This window comes from Artibeus jamaicensis, unplaced genomic scaffold, assembly GCF_021234435.1.
Source record: "Artibeus jamaicensis isolate MK-2021 breed Jamaican fruit bat unplaced genomic scaffold, CSHL_Jam_final contig_384, whole genome shotgun sequence".
NCBI lineage: Eukaryota > Metazoa > Chordata > Mammalia > Chiroptera > Phyllostomidae > Artibeus > Artibeus jamaicensis.
In genome coordinates this window covers 11,654,394-11,674,749 of record NW_026521810.1, presented here as the reverse complement: position 1 = coordinate 11,674,749, position 20,356 = coordinate 11,654,394, and the positions used below count along the sequence as shown (strand labels likewise).

General features: G+C 43.1%; 1 non-coding gene across 1 annotated transcript; it reads left to right on the top strand.

Moving 5' to 3' along the window:
• The first annotated feature begins 7,712 nt into the window (after positions 1–7,712).
• LOC119062746 (U6 spliceosomal RNA) lies at positions 7,713–7,815 on the top strand. The gene has a single exon (XR_005085041.1). It is a non-coding gene; the product is annotated as a U6 spliceosomal RNA (small nuclear RNA).
• The last annotated feature ends 12,541 nt before the right edge of the window (positions 7,816–20,356 follow it).

Genomic DNA, 20,356 nt, shown 5'->3' with positions numbered 1-20,356 from the left:
GTGAGTTCAGCAAGACTGCAGGATATAATATCAATACATAAAAATTTATCACATTTCTATATACTAATAAGGAATGTGCACAAACTAAAATTAAACATGCAATATCATTGATAGTTGTTCCAAATAAAATAAAATACTTAGATATAAATTTAACAGGCATGTGTAGTGCCTACAACCTGAAAATCACAAAATGCTATCAAAGTCATAAAGAAGTGGAGGAATTAACTATATTCATGGGCTGGATGCCTCTGACTAGCAAAGATGTCAATTTTGACCTGTAGATTTAATGAAATTCCTATTAAAATCATGATAGAGTATTTTGTAAACATAGATGAGCTTATTCTAAGACATTAAAATGATGAAATAGGAGTTTCCTGCCACCTTCCTGACAGAGAACACTAATTGGGACAATCGTGCATGGATAAGAGTGCCTTTGTGAAAGTCCAGGAGTCCAGTGAGAAGTTTCAGCATGAAACTGAAGAGAGAAATCTGTGATTGGACATACTGAAGAGGGAAAGAGAAGCAGTTTCACTTAGCCTGCACCACTCCTCCCCCAAGGCAGCATGGCTCAGTAAAAAGACCTCAGCCTGTGACTTCCCCCGTGGGGAAAGTAAGAGCATGTGAGTGACCACCTGGCTTCCACAGCCATGCAGGACACTGCCACAGTAATCAAAACAGTCTGCTACTGGCATAAAAATAGACACAGACCAATGGAACAGAATCAACTGCCTGGAAATAAATCCACATGTGGTCGACTAATATTTGACAAGGGAGCCAAGAATACTCCATGGGGAATGGATGATCTCCTCAATAAATTGTGCTGGGAAAACTATATAATCACATGTGGAAGAATGAAATTGTTCTCCTATCTCATACCAGTCATAAAAATTAACTTGAAATAAATTAAAAACCTAAACATAAGAACTGAAGCCATAAGTTATCTTGAAGAAAACACAGGGTACAATCTCCTTAGCATTGGTCTTTGCAACAGTTTTTTGTACATGACACCCAAAGCACAAACAACAAAAGCAAAAGTAAACAAGTGGGATGACATTAAACTGAAAAAGCTTCTTCACAGTAAATAAAACAACAAAATGAGAAGGAAAGCTATGAAATGGGAGAAGATACTTGCAAATCTTCCATCTGATAAGGTTTTAATTCAAAATATGCAAGGAATTTTACAACTCAATAGTAAACATTCTGATTTTAAAAATGGGCAGATGATCTCAATATTTTTTCAGAGAAGACATACAGATGGCCAAGAGGAACGTTAAGAAATTCTTAACACTATGAATCATCAGGAAATGCAAATCAAAACCACAGTGAGATATCACCTCATATTGGTTAGAATGGCTATTCTGAAGAAGACAAGAGATAATGAGTGTTGGTGAGGATGTGTAGAAAAGGGAACACTTGTGCACTATTAGTGGCAATGTAAATTGGTGCAACCACTATGGAAAGCACCAAGAAGTTTCCTCAAAAAATTAAAAACACGACTACCAGGTGTTACAACAATCCCCACTTCTGAATACTTGTTTAAATGATACGTGGTCAGGATCTCAAAGAAATATCTGCACTTCCATATTCATTGTAGCATTAAAGACAATAGCCATGACAGGGAAACAACTTAAGTGTCCAAAGATGCACAAATGGATAGAGTAAATGGGATATATATAAAGTAGGAAATTACTCAGCAAGATAAACAAAAGCTATCTTACCGTTTGAGACAACATAAATGGACCTTGGGGGCATTATACCAAGTGAAGTAAATCAGACAGAAAAAGAGAAATACTGTATGGTGCCACTTGTACATGCGATATTAAAAAGCAGGGCTCATAGAAACAGAGTAGAATGGTGATTGTCAGGAGACTGGATGATTGACAGGAGGCTGGGGGAGATGCGGAGATGTAGGTCAAAGGTGCAAACTTCCAGGTATAAGGTGAATTGGTCTGGGGTCTAACGTACAGCAGGGTGGCGAAAGCTAACAGTGCTGTGTTACATATTCGCAAGTGGAAGAGAGAGTAGATGGTGAATGTGCTCACCACATTCAGACGCGACATTATAGAGATGGGGATTAGATCAGTGTTGCCAGGAGTGAGGGAGGGGAAAGAGAAGGAAGTGGCTATGGCTCTAAAAAGGCAGCATGAGACATGCACAGGATGGAACTGTTATATATTTGACTGTAGTGGTCACACAGAGCTGCACATGTGATCACATTGCATAGAAGTAAATGTACACACATACACACATCTACATCTAAACCTGGCAGAGACTGAATAGGCTCTGTGGGTTGTACCAACACTATTTTCCTGGTTGTGGTATTGCAGTATAGTTGTACAAGACATTACTCTTCGGAGAAATTGGGCAAAGGGTACAGGGGGTGGCTGAATCATATCTTACAACTGCATGTGAATCTTCAATAGTATAAAAAGAAAAATTTTAAATAAGAAAAAGAAACACCTATCTATATATAACTCTAGACAGATATATCAATCTGTAGCTGCTTGAAAAAAGTTATGTTGAAATATTTTTGAATAAAAAGTTTTATAATGAAAAAATTGCTAACTTGAAGAGTAGTGCAGATATTTTTAGAATGCTATTCAGATACACAGTTTAGTCCATTGAAAACTGAAATACAAAGTGGTACTCTGACAGTCCTCTCCTGCCCACTTATTATTTTAACTTACAAAGAAATCTATAGTGAAGAACATGATTTGGGGGGAATTATTTAAGAAGCTGTTTAATTTGGGTAAATTAAAAACTGCCTTGTCTTTTGTCTCCCTGCTACTTAAAAACACTGGTTAAGAATATTCAATAATTTAGATGTTGCACTAATTCGCATTTCCCTCTTGGCTGGTGATCCAAGTGTGTGAGGTTTTTCAACAGCTTCCTCTTAGGGTGTGTATTTTGCAAGCATGCGGCTCAACATCATCTCACCTTGAAATGTGATTTGGAGCCTTAATTGCAAGCTCTCTCTGTGGGCACCACGGAAAGTCTGTGTAACTTAGGTGAGGGAGCGGTCACAATTTCCGTGGACCGAAGTGGAGGTATGCGGAGAAACAGGGACTGCTTGCTGTTTGTTCTGTGGATGGAGCAGGGACAGTGCAAGTGCAGGACTCTGACTGTGGAGGGCAGTCGTGCAGGGACACTGGGCCATCTGCTTGGGGACACGTGCCAACACAGAGGGGCAGGTAGAGCCCATGTGCGGTGCAGTGAGAACCCACACATGGCTTCGGGGCCCAGGCTGAGGACGGAAGCCAGGGATGGTCCAGTTTCACAGTCTGCCAGAAAGGAGGTCACCAAAGCCCCTAAAACCAGGTTGTATAGACCTTTTTGGCCATTTTCCCTGACAGACATCTTTTCAACATGTGCTGGACTAATAGTACAATACCTCAAGCCACAATGGAAGCTTACCAAGAATAGGAAACACATTTTATAATCAATGTGGTGTGTGTCAGGGGTCCCGGCTTGACAGTTCTCTGGAGGACTCACAGGACCCAGCATCAAGTTGTAATTCTGGTTATGATTTATTGTAGCAAAAACACAAACTCGTCAATGGGAAAAGACAAAGGGGTAAAGTCTGAAGTCAACTGGGAGCGGGTATGCTCCTCCTACTGGAGTCACACAGGACAAGCTCCTTTCTGTAGCACTGGCTGGTGACAGCCCAGGTGAGGTCTTGTTTACCAGGGACACTCACCAGAGACCCAGCATGATGGCTTTCATTGGGCACCTTCTCCCTCTCATGTATCAAAGTTCCACTTTCAGAAGGAAAACAGGTGGTAACATGAACCATGGTGTGCCCACAGTTTAGGCACAGGAACCACACTGATCGGTCAGGGAATGCTGGGAACCTTCCCATGTCTAAGTTCTCGGATGCCTTCCAGGACCAGCTTTGCATGCAGGCCTTTCTGAGAACAGCAGGCTCAGGCCTGCTGGGTTAACTCTTTTCTGCAATGATGTCGTAAGACCAGACAGATTCCTTTCCTGACTTACTGTTAAGAAGAGGGAAGATGAAAGGTGGTGGAGGGGTGGTGAGGCATCTGCAAGGCATCAAGAATGAGAAGGAAGATACTTGGACGCTGCAGCGTAAAGAGGAAGACTAGAAACCAGGGGAGGACTTGCGGTTCAGGGTGATGGTGTGAACACAGTGCTGCTGCTCCCTCTTCAAAATCCTGTGAAATAACTGGAAGAAAGAACAGAAGGGAGCAGCGCTCAGGGGCACTGATGGTGGTGGGAGGGGGGCCGTCAGGGGACCAGGAGTCTGAGGGATTCCTGGGGAATGGAAAGTTAATGGCATGGATGTATTGGATCAAGTCGGCGGACACGGCTGAGATGGGAGTTGTTTCTTGTGGATATCTCTGGAAAGACGCTGAGTCACAGGGATTAAGAGCAGGAGAGGGACCTGGGCAGGAAGCAGGCATTTCTGTGAAGCTGCCTATCAGCAGGATGGCCGGCCTCCCACATCAGACCACTTGACCAGCTCTGGAAACCACCCGGGGGGGGGGGGGGGGGGACACTAAGTGGGAACCCAAGACCTCTGAGTACATTAGCTTTGTGCGAGGGTGGGGGGTGTCAGCCCTTCTGCCTGCCCATTGTCAACACCCGGTAACAGGAAACCTGTCAGTTCACATGACTGCCTTTGTCCCCAGAGCTTTCAGGCTGCCCCTGCCCAGCACCCACAAGATGGTGGGGAAGGTGGTGCTGGTGCCTGCACTGGTCAGCTGGCCTTTCGCTTGAGTGTTGGAGTCTGCCCGTACTGAGGAGGCTCCTCTTCTCTGGACTGGACTCTGCTGTGATCCCGCTTTCTGAAGTAGAGATAGAAATTTCAAGAGACCAGGGCACAGAAACTGATCGGTGAGTTCCACAGCGTTCCGTAGTAACTCCAGCCGTCCAGCCCTCTGCCTGAAGGTGAGACTGTAGACATTGCGAAGGTGCTGTGTCTGCCGTTCCACGGCTGGAGAGTTGTGGGCAGAGCAGGCACGTGCTTTAGAGTCTCTGCAGGCTTCACCTGGTTCCCTTTCGGCAAGTCGGGAGGTCTCTGACCCTGTCATTATTTTCCTGGGGCTTGGTGGAATTTAATCATATCCTCCGCCAAATCCAATTACTACCCACATCCATGAAATCCCATTTTCACTTTCTTTTACTTCATTAGAGATTCACTAGGATAGGAGCCTTCCCAGTCCACTTGGGCAGATTTCCTGCAGAATATCAACCCGACTTTGTGCATGCATTGTTCATCACTCTGCAAGCACCGCAAGTGAGCACGGATGCACATGGCCTCTGGCCTAAGCTGCTTGAAGACCGTGTGCCTACCTGGTTTCCTACAAGAAAGCTGATTCCTTGGGGATTTCAGGCCCCAGACATATTTTCCCCAGGATATTTGGAGATTTTTGTTTTGTTCTTTTTTATTTCCAGCTTTTACTATGAAAATTTTCAAACAGAAATTTCAAAAGAAAAATGGAAAGTCTAGTACAATAACACTTGAGAATATTCTCTACCTCTAAATGTTAGTACAAGGGGGACCCTCCCAAACACCGGAATTATCTTGTAAAGGACGGGCCCCTTATAGTACAGGCTTCCCCCACTAGGAACTCGTCTGTATCAGTATATCAGCTGGTGGTGTTGTGAGAGGCTGCATTTTGCTTCAGTGAATTTTTTTTAAAGTCTTTCAACATGTTTGCCCATTTCATGATGGGTAATTTACAAGCACACCTACCCATGCCCCGCTGAGTGTTCAGCGGATTTTGACCAAAACCGGCATGACCCCTGTATTTCACCTGATCTCACCCCAAGCGGCGTTTTTGTTTGTTTGTTTGTTTGTTTCCCTGGATGAAAAAAGTCCTCAAAGGGAAACATTTTGCTGACATGGAAGAGGTGAAACAAAAAATGGCAGAAGCACTAAAAGGTATCAAAATTGACAACTTCAAAAACTGTTATGAGCAATGGGAAAACATCTTGATATTACATCGGATGGAGAGTACTTTGAAGGTGACTAAAGTTCATACATGTAAGAACAAATATACAATTTTTTATAAATAAATTCTGTTTTTTGGAGTCCCCCCTTACCCTTCACTCTTTTTAAATGTCCTTTATTCTCTCTCTCTATCTCTTTCTCTCTGAGTGTGTGTAACCATTTAAAGTAAATTGTGGATGTCAGACACATCCCTAAAAACTGCAACATTCATTGTCTATAAGGACATTTTCTTATGTACATACAATGCCACCATCATGCTTAAGGAAATGAATAGTGGTTCTATTATATTTAATGAGAATGATCAGACACTTAAAGAAAATCAACAACATGGAAAAGAAGGAGAAAGACAAACAAACAGAACTACTGGTGCTGGAGGAAACACAACTAAGAAACTAAAACTAATTAGTGTCCCTAGAGATGCGAGATATTTTAGTCATTAAACAGGAATAGCCTGCTATGAAAAATGAGCATTCAGAGAACCATAGTTCATTAAGTCATAGTAACCATAGTGCAGAGAACAGTACTATAGTAAATTAAATGAAATATTCACAAAATCCAATGTAAGAGCTAAAGGATACATTTGAGGAAACTTCTCAGAATGAAGGTCAGAAAAACCAAGTGAAGAGAAATAAAAGAAAAAGGCTAGGAGACATGATCAACCTAGGGACGGGGGACAGATACGGCAGAGAGGCAGACAAAAGCAGAGAAATAAAAAGAACATTTGCTGGTTCTGAAGAAAGGAACAAGTCTGGAATTGACAGGAGCCACTGGAAAAGGTCAGAGCCTAAAAGATCACCAAGTAAGTGCAAACAGAGGTTCCCTAGACTTTAGACTGAGAAGAGAGGGTCTGGTTAACCTCAGCCCTCTGAGCAACTGCAATGAAGGCTGGCACAGCACTTCTCAACTGGAACTCACCCGTATGTCCTTGGGCATCTTGTTCACCTTCAGGTTCAGGGAGGCTGCTGTTTCTGAACCACACTTTGAATGGCAAGGATCTAGAAAAGAATGGAACAATGCCTTTAGAATTCAGAAGAAAGCTATCTTGAACATAAAATTTTATAGCTGGCCAAATTATTGATTAAATATGTGAAATAAAGACCTACAGATCTTCAAATGCTCAATAAATTTACATGCTGTACACTTTCTAAAAAGCATTACTTGTAGATGAACTGCAGAAAAGCATAAAGGGAATTAAGAGTTAGAAGACATGCGTGCTTTCTGGACCTAGCCCAAGAGGAGTATGTTTAAAGAAATAAGTGGTTACAGTGGTGTGGTGAGCCCAGAACATGATTAGCCAAATTGGAACAGGAAGTCAGAAGAATCTAAAGAAGGACTTCAAGAAGGGAGTGATTTTAGTTCAAAATAGGACAATTAAGAGCAGGAAGATCTTAGTGATGTGATGGAAAAGTCATATGTTTTTTTGTTTTTTTTTTTTAAACAAAGCGGGGAAAGTCCATTAAGACTCCAGGAAAAACAAAACCACTCAAGAAAAGTGTGGTTTAAATATGAAGCAAACTGGAACAGGACACAGGGGTCTGTTTGACCTTGACACTAGACAATTCTCCTTCCAGCAGAACAAAAACTGCTTAAGAATGGTTATTCCTGGAGTGAGGTCCTAGATGTATGGGTTTGGGTAGGAAACTTTCACTTTTTACTTAAAACCATTTAATGTGGCTTGAATTTTAAAATTCAAGCGTATTTAAAACCATTAAGAAATAGTCTCTAATGTAAAAGCTGAGTGTTCACTTTGGCAGCACATATACTAACATTGGAACAATATAGAGATTAGCATGGCTCCTGCACAGGATGACACGCAAATTCATGAAGTGTTCAATATTTCTGGGACTGCTTTAAGATGATAAAGAGAGAGAGAGAGAGGAATAGAGGTACAAAGGAAAAATGGCAGTGTATAAATGCTATCAATAATAACCTCAAATGTAAAAGGATTAAGCACTCCACTCAAAAGACATAGGGTAGCTAAATGGATGAGAAAACATGACCCACATATATACTGCCTACAAAATACCCACCTCAGAAAAAAGGTCTACACAGGCTGAAAGTGAAAGGGTAGAAAAACATTACAAGCAAACAGACATGGAAAAAAAAAGCCAGGGTGGCAATACTTATATCAGACAAAGTAGACTTCAAAACAAAGGGTGTAACACAGAGACAAAGGATACTTCATACTACTTAAAGGAGTGGTCCAACAAGAGGATATAACCCTTGTAAACATATATGCTATCCAACATAGGAGCACATAAATGCACAAGGAAAATCTTTAAGAAAGAGATCAGCAGCAACATACTCATCTTAAGAAGGGATTTTAACACCCCGTTGTCAACAATGGACAGATCTTCCAAACAAAGGATCAACATGGCACGGAATGACACTCTAGATCAAATGGACTTAATTGGTATTTACAGAGCATTTCACCCCAAGGAAGAGCAAAATATGGGAAAGAGCAAAATATGGGACAGCAAAGGCAGTCCTGAAAGGGGAAGTTCATAGCAATACAGGCCTACCTAAAGAAAATAGAAAAATCTCAAATAAACAACTTAACCCTACACCTGTAAGAACTAGAGAAACAACAACAACAAAAAGGCCAGAGTGAGCAGAAGGAAGAAAATAATCAAGATCAGAGCATAATTACATAACATAGAAACAACAAATTCAAAGAATCAATGAATCTAAGAGCTGGTTCGTTGCAAAAAATGAAATAGACAAACCTTTAATCAGACTCATCAAGAAAAAAGGAGAGAGGACCAAAATAAATAAAATCAGAAATGAAAGAGGAGAGATTACAACTGATACCCCAGAAATACAAAGGATTATAAGGAATTGCTACAAACAATTATGCCAAGAAATTGGACAACCTGGGAGAAATGGATAAATTTTAAGGAACATAGAATCTTCCAAAGAAGCAGCAGAGAAAAAGCAGAAAGCCTGAATAGACCGATAAGAACTTGAGAAAACAAAGCAGCCATCAAAAACTCCTGGCACACAAAAGCCCTGGACTGGATGGCTTCACTGGTGAATTTTACCAAACATTCAAAGAAGAACTGACTCCTACCCTTCTTAAAATACTCCACAAAAATTCAAGAAGAGGAAAGGCTCCCAAACTGTTTTTATAAGGCTAGTATTAAATTCCAAAACCAGGTAAAGACACAACAAAGAAAGAAAAACACAGGCCATTCTCTCTGATGAACATAGATGCTAAAATCCTCAACAAAATATTGGCAATCCAGATCCAGCAATATGTTAAAAAGATCATATATCATGATCAAGTGGGATTCATCCCAGGGATGCAAGGATGGTACAATAGTCACAAATCATTAAACATAGTACACCACAGAAACAAAATGAAAGACAAAAATCACATGGTCATATCAATAAATGCTGAAAACTCATTTGATAAACTCTAGCACCCACTTATGATAAAAATACCCAGCAAAGTGGGAATGAAGGAGCATATCACAACATAATAAAGGCCATATACAAAAAACCTACTTCCAACACCATACATACTCAATGGGCAAAAACTTCCTGATCCTTAAGATCAGGAACAAGACAAGGGTGTCTGTCTGCTTTTACTACTCTTATTCAATATAGTATTGGAAGTTCTAGCCACAGCAATCAGACAAGAAAATGAAGTAAAAGGCATCCAAATTGGAAAGGAGGAAGCAATACTGTCACTGTTTGCAGATAACATGATGGTGTACATAGAAAATCTTGTAGTCTCCACCCAAAAAAACTGCTCACCCTAATAAGTGAATTTGGCAAAATAGCAGAATACAAAGTCAATGTTTAGAAGTCGATGGAATTTTTATACACCAACAGTGAGCTATCGGAAAGAGTAACTAGGATGTAGAAAAAGGAACCCTACTGCACTATTGGTGGGAATGTAGACTGGTGTAGCCATTGTGGAAAACAGTATGGAATTTCCTCAGAAAACTTAAAATGGAACTGCCTTTTGACCCAGCTATTCCACTGCTGGGATTATATCCTAAGAACCCTGAAACATCAATTCAAAAGAACCAATGCACCCCAATGTTCACAGAAGCACAATTTATGATAGCCAAATTCTGGAAGCAATTTAAGTGCCCATCAGCAAATGAGTGGATCAAAAAACTATGGTACATTTACACAATGGAATTCTATGTGGCAGAAAGAAAGAAAGAGTTCCTACCCTTTGCAACAGCATAGATGGAACTGAAAAACATTATGCTAAGTGAAATAAGCCAGGCAATGAGGAACAAATACCATATGATCTCACCTTTAACTGGAACATAGTCAACAAAAGAAAAAATAAACAAAATATAACCAGAGACATAGAAATTAGGAACAATTTGACGGAAACCAGAGGGGAAGTGGGAGGGGGTCGTGAGGGGAAAGGTTTTCAGGAACTACTTTGAGGGACACATGGACAACCCTGAAGGGGAGGATGGAAGCAAGGGGGGGGGGAGGTGGGTTTGGGTGGGGTTGGGGGAGAGTGGTTGGAGGAAAATGCAGACAAGTGTAATTAAACAACAATAAAATAATTATTAAAAAAGAAAAAATGGTGTTTAGTTCTATGGAGTTCAGAAAAAAAAAGAAAGAGCAACTAGGAAAAAATCCCATTTACTATAGCAGCAAGAAAAATAAAGTATCTTATAATAAATTTTACCAAGGAGGTAAAAGACCTGTACTCAGAAAGCTATAGAATACTAAAGAAAGAAATTGAGGAAGTTGCAAATAAATGGAAACATACCATTTCATAGTTTGGAAGAATTGACATCATTAAAATGTCCATACTACCCAAAGCAATCTATAGATTCAATGTAATTCCTATTAAAATACCAGTGGCACATTTCACTGATCTAGAACAAATATTTCAAAAATGTACATGGAACCAAAAAAGAGTGTGAATAGCCTCAGCAATCTTGAGGAGGAAGAATGAAGTTGGAGGGATCACAATACCTGATATCAAGCTATACTACAAGGCCGCTGTAATCAAAACAGTCTGGTACTGGCATAAGAACAGACACATAGATCAGTGAGACAGAATACAGAGCCTAGAAATAAACCCATGCTTCTGTGGTCAATTAATATTTGACAAAGTATAGTTGGTCTGAAGGTTGTGGGTTATTGTTAAGCTGATTAATATTTGACAAAGTGGGCACAAGCATACCACAGAGTAGAAATATCCTCTTCAATAAATGGTGTTGGGAGAACTGGACTGGTACATGCAAAGACTTGAACTAGACCACAAACTTACACCATACATCAGAATAAACTCATGATGGGTAAAAGACAAATATAAGTTGTGATACCATAAAAGTCCTAGAGGACAACATAGGCAGTAAAATTTCAGATATCCCTGTAGCAATATTTTTGCTGATATGTCACCTCAGGCAAGGGAAATAAAGGAAAAAAATAAATGGAACTACATCCAATTAAAAAGCTTCTGCATGGCTAAAGAAACCATGATCAAAACAAAAAGGAAATCGACTGTATGGGAGAATATATTTGTCAGTGACACATCAAACAAGGGTTTAGTCTTCAAAATGTATAAAGAACTAATGTGACTCAACTCCAGAAAGACAAACAATTCAATTAAAAAATGGGCAAAGGACCTGAATAGACACTTCTCCAAAGAGGACATACCTTGACCCATAGACATGATACAAATTAAAACCACAATGAGATTTCACCTCACACTTTTCTGAGTGGCCATGATTAATCAATCAATAAACAGCAAGTGCTGGCGAGGATGTAGAGAAAAGGGAATAATAGTGTGCACTGTTGGTGGGAATGCAGACTGGGGCAGCCACTGTGGAAAACAGTATGGAATCTCCTCAAAAACTTAAAAATGGAACTGCTTTTGGATCCAGCCATTCCACTGCTGGGAATATACCCTAAGGATCCCAAAACACCAATTCAAAAGAACCTATGCACCCCAATATTCATAGCAGCGTGAATAGTCAAGTGCTGAAAACAGCCTAAGCGGCCAACAATACATGAGTGGATCAAAAAACTGTGGGACACTTACAAATGGGATACTACAAAGCAGAAAGTGAGAAGGAATTCCTACCTTTTGCTACCACATGTTTGAAACTGGAGATCATTATGCGCTAAGTGAAAAAAGCCAGTTTGTGAAAGACAAATACCATATGATCTCACTCATAAGAGGAATCTAATGAGCAAAATAAACTAACTAGCAAGATACAATCAGAGACACAGAGACATGGAACAGACAGACAGCTACTGGGGGGAGGGGGATAAAGCTGGAAAGAAGGAAAGTGATCAGTCAAAAAACGTGTGAGTAACCCATGGACACAGAGAACAGTGTAGGAATTGAGTGTGGGAGTGGGGGAAGGGCTAGACGGAGGAGGGCAAAGGAGAAAAAAATTGAGGCAACCATAACAGAATAACAAGAATAATAATAAAAATTTTTAAAAAATGTAAAAGCTCAGGGAAGGAAGAGAATGAATAAATGATAAAGAAAGAAAGAAGCCCCCCAGCCCCACATACACCTCACTTGCTAACCCTGGTGTTTCGCCACCCACAAACTATGGGGAAAAATCCCAAATTCTTCTCCTAGATGAGCAGGACTCAGGTGCTAGAATGGGGTGTGATGGAGGGTGAGGATTGGACCTCAGCGGGAGAATGAGGTCCTGAACTCTCTCTTATCCTGAAGGGAGCCTCTCAGTAAACCTGGAGGAACGTTTTCACTGGGGCCCTAACCTCCCAGCTGTAGGCGAGCCCCAGTGATCAGCACATTGAGATGTCAAAAGGCCTGCCAGGGAACAGTGTAGATTGCCCTGAAATCAGAGGGAGGTTGTGCGAATTCTGATGCAGCACCATGGTGCATCAGCGCTGAGAAGCCTGAGGTCCGATGGCCAAGGGAGGGGTGGAAGAGCAGCGGTAGGGGGTGATGGGTGTGAATGATAGCTCCCCTTACGGGAAAGATCAGTGTTCCCTTCTCCCAAGAGAGAGCAGCACCAGCAGGCTGAGGACTGCCTGACCCAGCACAACTAGGAGCAGAAGGTTTCAGGGATCTGCCCCCAAGACCCACAACAGGTGGGGATTCACACCCAGCATCACCCCTGATGACGGCAGCTTCTGTACAGCAAGATGGATTTGGGCACCGTCTTCCAAATTAGAGTCTAGAACTCTTTACAGGAATGCGTTGTTTTAATGTTGATGATAAACCAAAGAGGCATCGTCTAAGTGAGTTGTGCAGGTTATCTGGATACCAGCCGTACAACCCGAGACTGCTGTGTGTTTCCACCTCTGGTGTCTGTTATATATATATAAGCCCTGGGGCTTACATATAACACCCCCGGGTAGTAGCCCCTTGGTTACCAGGAGCCAGCCAGGAAAAAAGAGATACAGGTTTTCTATGAATAAAATTATGTGTGTGTGCCAGGTGAAGGCCAAGGGATGGTATGGTGTGTGGCTGAGTGGCGGGTTTCAGAGACCAGAGGAGAAGGGCCCCTCCCCCAGCCCTCAGAGGCCTGGGCAGAGCCCACAAAGGAGCCACATCTGCCACATGTTATTAGGGCCATTGGTTTGACTCTTGGTTTTGTAGCTTTGCTTGTATTTGATTTCGTAGTTTATAGTTGAACAAGAGCTATAAATATATGGTGTTTATATCTAGTTTTATGTTTGCACGTGTTTAAGTAACATTATAATTTGAAACGACTTAAGTCAACATTGGGGGTTAAGGAGAATTTTTTTCCCTTTGAAGGGGTTTGTACAGTAGGTAGTTACAGAACAGCGGTCCCCAACCTTTTGGGCACCAGGGACTGGTTTCATAGAAGACAGTCTTTCCACAGACTGTGGGTGGGGTGGGTGGTTTCGGGATGACTGAAGCGCATTGCATTCAGCCTCACCTCCTGCTGCTTGGCCTGGTTCCTGACAGGCCTGGACTGGTACCGTTACCTGGCCTGGAGGGTGGGGACCCCTGCTATGGAAAACTTTATATGATTTCCTTTTTTTAACATCCTGCCCAATGCCCTTTATTTTGCACAATCCTATCTATTCCAGTGACACTAGACATTTTGTTGTTATTGTTGTTAGGACTTGAGCTTCCAGAACGGTGCGGAAACTTCTGTAATAAGGAGAGGTGGGGAACTGGGAGGGAAACCTGGCCACCAGCAGCAGAGGACCTGTATTTTGGAAAGTGGGTGAACGTGCTTCAAGGAACTCAGCTTGGACCGAGTTGCTGGTGGGGTCACCACTCATGACAAACACAGCGGCTGTAGAATCATAAGAACCGTAAGAGTACATATCATCCCCTATGCCTGCCTCAGGGGCTGTCTGCCCTCAGTCCCAGCCTTTTTCCCGTATTCAACTCCACAACATCAACACAGTTCCTGGGTGTCTCATCAGCACCTTACAGGAAACCCTTCCCCAGAGTCTCAGCCAGATCCCTCCAGGTCTCAAGGGCCAGAACTACTCTCTGCCGATGTCCTAGCTGCACGGGAGCTGGGCGTGAGAACAGGCATTGTTCACCTCTAGAGAGAGAAGGTGTGGGTCAGAAAGAGAAGTCTGTGTGGAGTGTGGGGCACGGCAGCTAAGAGCAGCCAGCCAGCCAGCCGCTGCCCCATAGGGTAGGAGTTCTCTGAGGTTGTCCCCACCCTTTCAGGTGAGTTCGGCCAGTCACAGATGGCTTATCCATCAAAGTGGGAAACAGGGAGAGGGCGGAGATGAGGGTCAGGACCTCACTCCCAGGGCCTGACACCAGCTACATGGGATCCCTGGACCAGAGGTGCCCGAATCAGTGGTCTTCAGGGCCTGGCAGAGACCAGCACAAGGGCAGCAGACCCCTGAAATCTTGGGGCACAGTGAGGAGGGGACTGAGGCAAACACAGGCCCCTGCCTTCTTTAGAGGCTGCTGTTCCTCCCACTAACTTTTGCCCAACGGAACATGGCTTCAGATGTCACAGAAATTCCAGGGGGGAGGAGGGGAGCACCTAATTTTGTTCAAATGGGAAGAGGCCGAGAGAGGTCAAAAACGTGATGTGGGGTGGATGAGCGCTGAGCCTGGCACTCGGAGGCAGCAGCCCTCCCGCCCTGGCTGGCTCACCTCCTGCAGGCCAGTGCATTCCTGGGGCTTGGCCCGCCAGATGTTAGTCTTTGGGGCCAAAGAGCCATCACTGCAAAGGAGGGAGGGACTCTGGAGTGAGGACACCCTGAGGCCAGGGCAGGTGGGCTCAAGGCCAGCGTCCCCCAAGTGACTGAAGGAAACTTGGCCTCCAGTCCTTGCTCCCCACGTCACTACCTGCGCTGTGCAGGGCTCTGTGATTCCTGCCGTTCCCTCTTCTCCATTTGATTCCAAGCTCCCTGATCGTTGTGTTTACCACCTCATTCCAGCACACTGAATACAGCTCTGGGGTCTGTGTGACACGATAGTCTGATTTCCGTGTGCTGGGGTCCAGTCCCTGCTCTGGCATGAACACGCTGAGCAAGTTTCTTGTCTCTCTGAGGCCCCCCTGCCCCATCTCTAAATGGGGTGATAACCCAAACTCTGTCTGGATGTCATGAGGGTTAAGTGAGAGATGCAAAGTGTTAATCACACTTATCAGCACAGGCACACCTTGTTTTACTGTGGTTCATTTTATTATACTTCTCAGATGTTGCATTTTTTACAAATTGAAGGTGAGACCAGCCCATCATCCCCCAACTTCGGCAAAAAGAATGTAACTCACTTTATCACAAAACTCACTTTATCGTGGTGGCCTGCAACCAAACCCACAGAATCTTCGAGGCATACCTATACACTTAAAGAAAAACTCATCATCCTTCACCTGTGGTTAGTGTCATGCAAGACACACAATAGATGCTGAGTAAATGCATAATGGATTCATGTGGTGCAAGGGGCCTGGTTTAGCCTGGACCATGTGAGGGGCTTTTCTTACAGAGCCATAGACAGTGTTTCCAGAAGCAGGGTCTCTGTGGAGGCAGAAAGCAGCAGGGCTGTGCCCAGTGCAAGAGCGGAAGGTTGAGTGGAATCTTGGAAGGAGAGTGAGGCCCGGGTAGGGGGCTCTGTGAGCCTGGGTCCCAGCAGCCCAGGGCGAGGCCGCCACATCTATGTCAGGAGGATGCCTGATTCCATGCGGGCCAGGTGCATGGAATGGCAGCCTCCTGGTGGTGCAAAGACACCTTTTGGGACAGATCAGTGAGCAAATATGGAGGGGGAGGAAGGGAGAGAGAGAAGCCTTTCCTCCTTTATCGTCATAGAAAAGGGATCTGTTTTGACCTGCTGTGTTTGTGCCCATCAGGTTCTGACGGATGCCCCCCGAGTTTGTGTTTGTGCCTGTGCTGACCCCTCCTGCCAGACTGGAAGTCCCACAGGCACAGAGGTTTCTTAGTCACCTTTTTAATCCATACTACACTCCATACGAACAGCATATGCCTTGAATACGTGCTCCTTAAATGTGGGTAGGATGAAGGGAAACACAAAGATGCACTTTATTTTCTGTTGGAAAGAGACATTGGGAAAACAGGTGAAATTTGATCCAGATTTAACTAAGCAAACAAACAACTAACCACTTTTCAGCTCCTCTGCTTGAACTGCATTGTTCATGGACTTAAATTGTTGCTGGACTTAAATCAATATTTTGGGTACATCCATCCTCCTAAATAAAATTCGGATTTATGTTTAAGGCCCAGCAGTTACTCAGTGCATTCTGTGTGGTGGTGTATGTGCTAGTTTAAAGTGGTTCTTTCTCCTCAGCTCTTCTTCCCTCCCTCCCTCCCTGTCCTGTTCCTCCCCTCCCCTCCCGACCCCTCCTCTCTGTATTCCATCGATTTCTTCTAGTCAGGCAATCTTTAAAAATTCTCCTCAAAGAAATCTTATTTTGATGTGATGTTTAGCATCTAATAGAGGTGAAAAGTTAGAACACTTGGTGGTGAATCGTGTCCGCTTGATTTCTTCAACTGTACACGCTTGGCGACACTTGAGCTGCCCTTGGGGACCAGGGTGGCCAGATGTAGTGCAATAAAAATGCAGGATATGCAGGTACATTTGTGTCTGCCGTCCTACTGGGACGCTGAGGGCCAGGGTCAGCTTCCTGGGGTGAAAGCTTGACAGTCGTACAGGACTTCATGCTCAGAGGGACCCTGACTGGTTCAATTTTCTGCTCTCACCATCTCGAAATCCTCAATAACTTTCAAACATTTTTGTTTTGTGCTGGTCCCCAAAATTCATAGCCAGTCTTGCTAGGACATGGTTTGGGGCCCCAGTGCTATAAGTACTGGGGCGACTCCATTTCCCTATGTGGCACAGACCTGAGGCATCCCCACTGCTTAGTTTGTCTTTGTTACAGAGTAGGTGACGTCTGGGCAGCTTTTCCTCAGACACCTGTTTTTTATCCTAATTCACGCTAAGTGTCTCTGCCTTAGCACTACATCCTACTTTGTAGACATTTAATCCAAGTTTCATAGAACCTGGAATAAATCAGTGAGATACTTCATGAGTAGAAATTTTAGTTGCTTCAAAGATGCCTTGAAAAGCCATTTGACCTAAAAACTTTTATTGGTGTTACCTAATGGCGTTGCCTGATACATATGATATTCATTATGAATGCATGTTTATGATGTCATTCTTTTGCACAACTGCTTAGAGTCAGAGTTTCCAAGTGTTGGCCATAGATTAGCTTGATTCCACCTGCAGGTGGATCTTTCTCGAAAGGGAAGAATGTATCTGTTCCGACTGCTCAGTCTCTAGAGTTCTCCAGAGAAAGGGCTGGTGAACAGGTGCAGCGAGACTCTGTCGCCGGGGATTCATCAAGTGCGCAGAGGAAGATGAAGAGTGTTCGCATGCAGAGCTGGAGAACAGCTCAGCCACGAAAACAGTCTCCGAGGAAGAAAGAACAGTACATGTCATTTTCGGAAAATCTGGTGTAAGTATCCAAAACCCCAGACGTAGCTAAGGGTGCAACTACTTGTGTTGCAAAAAAATAATATTTCTGCTTCTGAGTTCATTTTTAAATAATGATATTTCCACTACAATGAGAACATTCAGTGTATAAAAATTTTACTAAATTTCCTGGTTTTGAGAGTCTCTATTGTTATGTAAAATAGCACTTGGGGAATATCTAGGTGATGACTAGACAAAAAAAAAGCCCACCTCTCTGTGCTATTTCAATTTTTTAAAACTTTTTATGGGTCTGTAATTATTTTAAAATAGAAAGTTAAAATGTATATGTGTATATACTTTGTGTATGTAGCATATTAGTATGTAGTATAATTGGCACCCATATACGGTGTGTATTGTGTGCATGAGTGTGCACACACACACAGTGTATCACACGTACACCTTAAAGTGTGTTCAGATCACATCTACGAGGTGAAACAAGCTCAGCGTCATCACACACTCAGTTGAGAAGGTGACTGATCTATCTTTGCCTTGCCCTGGTCATTTGTCAAATAACGTGTTGGGTCTAGAAGCTGCAATGCCCAAACCCCAGGGTAGCTGTCGGCTTCAATCATTTAATCTTTCACCAAGGGGGCATGAGCAGCAGAAAATAAACTCATTTTTAAAATCATGCTTTCTTGTCTCCTGACCTAGAAAAGGAGGAAAGATGTCAAAAGCAAGCAGCAAACAGGAAAGAAAAAAAGGAGCAAAAAAATCTGCTTTTGGGATATCAGCCAGGAGTCCAATTATCTATTTTTTTCTGTTACGTTTAGCACCTGAACTGGATGATTATGTCATTCTAATTTTAGTTCCTGTGAGAATGAGTTCACTTGTCCAATTTTGGTCACTTAAACAGGAAAGGAGGAAGTAGTGACGGAAGCAGAAGGAAGTGAGTAAGGAGTTGAACGGACTGGACTAGATAATTGCACAAAAAGGGGACTTGCTTATCGTTTTCATTCCAGAAGGATTCCTCAGCTCCCAGCTTGGCGCCGTGCAGTGTTTGAGGGCACAAATGGGCAGACAGACTCTGCCCTCCCAGTACTCACCTTCGGAGCAGCAGAGAGAGGGGACCGATAGCCAAGTTGCTATGTGCTGTGTCATCAGGTAGCCGGTGCTGGGATAAAGAAAGGTCTCGAGGAAAAGTGAAAGCAAATTTTAGTTCTTGGGATGACATTGCTCTTGTAACAAGAGGGAGCTAGAGTTACAGCCGTCAAAAATGTAATAAAGTAGAACAAAGAATGTAAACGTTCATCCTACTGGTGTGTCAGTGAAAGGAAACTGGGTTGCTGTATCCTTTTAATTTAAATTCTAGTTCAAGTTAGTCAGTTTCTCCCCGTGTTTCCTCTACTGCAAGTGCGTGGATTTTCACACTTGTTCTGTATGGCAGCGGCCACAAAAATGCTCATGTCCTTTGATGCCTCACACAGTGATTCTTAAACTTATGGGATCTAATGCCCTCTTTTTTATAGAAATATTTTGTGACATCCCCTTTATTATCCTGAAATGATATAACTTACCTAGAGGCGTAATTTCAAGGATTCCAGATAGTACTTCAAAGAAACGAAAGGAATTTACAGTGAACCTGACAACATCATAAGACCTAACCATGCCACACCTGTCCATGGAATCAGTGTGGCAGACTCTGATACAGACTGAAACTCAGAGTTATGGCCCAGTCACGGTGGGAACGTCACACCAGCCTGCATGTCGCTGGCCTAAAATGAGTCCTGTGGCCACCCCTGACTTCCAGGGCACAGGGAGAGTCGTCCTCCCATGGGCCTGGGGTGGGCAGAACCTGAGAGCGTTGGCGTAACTGAGGGAGGCTCTGCGCCGACAGTCCGCTGCTTGTGCTAGACCGTGTGGCATTCGACAGGACACTGGATGTGACAGTGTCTGGACTGCACACCCAGCTCTGCCCACCACTGCCAGTACAGCTTCCCCGGGCACATGGGCTTCAAGGGGTTCCTGGCACCCCTGATAGAGGCAGGGTGCCTTTGTATAAACCTCTCCTTCGACTGATTCATGGGTTGATTCTTAGGTAGTAACTGAAAGAGGACAGGCCCCTTTGTCTGAACGTATCGATATCAAGGTTATTAGTGACACAGTAAAACTGGAAACAACCTAAATATCTAACTGAATAGAAAGGTTTAATTACCTATGATTTTTTTGAAACAAAAGATATTATACAGCCATTAAACAGAGAGAATCTGAAACAGCAATGTGAACCAAAAATACCATGCTGATCAAAAGCATTATACATTTTATAGCATCTCTATACAAAACATGAAATAAAAGAAACCAAGATGAAAATCCTTGAAAGTTGGTTTTGTAGGGGAGTGAATCAGCCGTTTGTTGCTGTGTAGTAAATGGCCCCCAAATTTAGTAGTTTAATACAACACACGGTTGTCAGCTCCTGGTTCTGTGGTCAGTAGTTTGGGCTGGGTCGCCCATTGCCATCCTCACTGGTTTCAACCTGCTGT